This window comes from Trichoplax adhaerens, genomic scaffold (genome assembly GCF_000150275.1).
Source record: "Trichoplax adhaerens TRIADscaffold_206 genomic scaffold, whole genome shotgun sequence".
NCBI classification, from domain to species: Eukaryota; Metazoa; Placozoa; class Uniplacotomia; order Trichoplacea; family Trichoplacidae; genus Trichoplax; species Trichoplax adhaerens.
In genome coordinates, this window is record NW_002061131.1 from 5,129 (window position 1) to 8,269 (window position 3,141).

Genomic DNA, 3,141 nt, shown 5'->3' on the forward strand with positions numbered 1-3,141 from the left:
TCCGATGTCTATTCATTCTTTTTACTATGGAAATGTATGTGGAAGACGAATTCAATTTTAGAATAGGCTCTGAGGAAGTAATAGATGAAGTAGTAGGGCAGGTATTTGATGAAGTTTGATGGAGATGAATATTGTAATTCTTCGATGTGTCTAAATATGCATACTTGTAAAAAGATGAAATTGAATTTGGTAATGAGCTCCATGAGTCTACTGTAAAACGTAGATGATGTACTGTCGGAAGCTATGGGATGAAAATGATTACTTCTATGTTCATGAAAAATGGTGTTGATTACATCTCTAGGTACTACTGTAATACAATCGATACTGTAGAAAGGTACTTAATGGAATAATCATCAATTCTTCTTCTTGTCCAAATGTATGCAAAGGATGAAATTGAATTTGGAAAAGGGCTATTCATATTGGCCATGTATTGTTTATATAGTGTTGTATCATGGGAAGATAGATATCTGATAGTGATTTTTACTGTCTCAGTACTGTACATCTATCGGCACTACAATACAGTATATAATGAATCGATGATGAATTCTAATTTTGTACGACACATGGTTAGAGTAGTAGCGAAGTATGTTTGTAAGATGTGTATAGCATTGAGGAAAAAGGATTGCTGCAACTGCTAAGTTGGTAACAAGAGACCATCAGGTTGAGTAACGATTGAATTTCAATCTGCAGTTTCCAAATGGTAAAGTATTCATGGTGTACAACATGACGAAATTGACTACCAAGTCGATGATCTAAGTGATTTAATCAAGTGTATTCTTATCATGAATATTAATCTATCGTGATGAATTGTATGGTTATTTAGTTGCTAATTATTCTTGAAACACGCCGTCTATGTATCATGCAATCTACCATGGTCAGATTGATCATTATCCTACTTGTACTTTATCAACTTGGACATGATAATGTTAAATGAATTCTTTTTCACCCTCTTTGATGACAGTTTTAATAAGAGTAGGAAAAAATAGATTGAATACTTACGATTCGATCCAATCAATCCAATTAGAAGCGATCTTAGCTGATGCAAAATTGGTTCTAACAATTTTCTTCTTGTTTTCTCACCTCAATCAATCTACTGGTCACAATCTGATCCGTTGATGGTAGTGCTAGCAAAAATAGAAGAATTTTAGACTGGATTGATCATCAGTTCCTGTAGTCAAGAGCTCGATGGCTTATTTCTCTCTCTTTCTCTTCCTCACCTTGGTCAGTCTCCCGCTTTGGGTCTAGCTGGCTTCGACCTAAAAAAACAAAATAAAAAATTAGATTATTGAATTGTCATCCACAATACAGTATTATTTAGTACTGTACTGTACACTGGAGGTGTTGCTGAATTGTACAGTACACTGTACTGTACAGATCGACGTAGTATTGTAACGAAGCAGGTAGTACTGTAGTAGGTAGGGCAAACGTATGGGTTTGCCCTGCCTACCTGGTCGTCTTCTTCCAATAGTCCTTGTCTAACCGAACCTAAAATATCCCCTTGCAATTTGCAAAAGAAGAGAAAAGCGAGGTAAAATTACAGTAAAAATAATCAGTGTGAGCCTTAGGCACAATCTATGCGATTTTTTCATGTCTTATTAATGAACCAGCGTGGTCTAAATGCAGTGATTAGTCCCGGACTACAGGAGTAGACAGTCTGCAAAGAGCTCTTCTAAGCAGCAGATAGATGACGGCTTTGTTATAATATCATTGGCAAAGCTGCTAAAATTGAAAAGAAATTGGCGATAAACTCATCATTTGTGTGCTTAATCAATTAATATGAAGAGTCGACTATAATAATAGTTCTAGTCGTAAGAGAAAAACCCTCCAGTGTGCACTCTAAAGTACTCGTGTAGACTGTAGACTGGAAAGGTCATCCAAAGTCAACTTGAACTCGTTCAAAATGGAGGAGTGGTATGCTTCTGTCTCGATGTCCCATCTTGTATCTGGGTAGAAAACATACTAGAGTTGTAGGGATAAAATCGCATCTTTTAATAGGGTTAGTGCACCTGACTAAGATAACAGATCATGGCCGACATTGGCCCACAGATATCATCAGTAATGCTACCTAGACGAGTTTATGATACAGAACCATAATGCAAGATCGATATCATGACCGACATTGGCCCACAGATATCAACAGTAATGCTGCCTAGACGAGTTTATGATACAGAACCATAATGCAAGATCGATGAAATTTGACGATGGATGCCTCACAGTATTATAACTTACTAGCAAATGCCTAGAAAACATACTAGAGTTGTAGGGATAAAGTCGTACTTTTTATAGGGTTAGTGCACCTGACTAAGATGATAATAGATCATGACTGATATTGGCCCGCAGATAACAACAGTAAAGCTGCCTAGACGAGTTTATAATACAGAACCATAATGCAAGATCGATGAAATTTGACGATGGATGCCTCGCAGTATTATAATTTACTACCAAAGGCCTATTACTGGAATCAAAGTGATGCTGTTTGCGTTGCTCCAGTAAGTAAATTTTATCGTTTAAGATATTCCATCCTACAATCTGAGATATCAAGTCGCCCCCCCCCTACCCCTACCCAAAATAAAGATGGAATAAAATCCACTCTACAGTATCGACATTAACGAGTAAAAGACAAACAAGGACATACAGTATTAATTAACAGCACTTTAATAGTACCGCTGACAATAATATAGATTGTCCTTGATAGTATCTTGGATACAGTAGAATATCGCAGCCGATCACCACCGCACAATGTCAGCTTTGATGGAGAAACAGCAAATTACTGGGATAATTCATTCATTAATTTAATAGCTATAGATACCAATCTTGTGCAATTATACCTTCGATACTATTCTAAACGCTCGTTTTAATAGAGTAAAATAAGATAAATATAAAAATTAATTCGATTAAAATTGTTGATGTACAATGTATTTATTTAACTTTATGATTCTATGGAGTTGAAAGGGTATTACGGATATTGATGGATTGACTAAAATAGTATACCGTGGAATTGATGATGATGTGATTTTACGTGTAAATTGGATCAAAACTCGCTAGTCATTGAGAACACGTTGCAGTGTGTGCCGTATTCATTTGCAAATCCCACCTTTACTTTACATTATGGATATGGCCAGACCCGTGAATTGATCCACC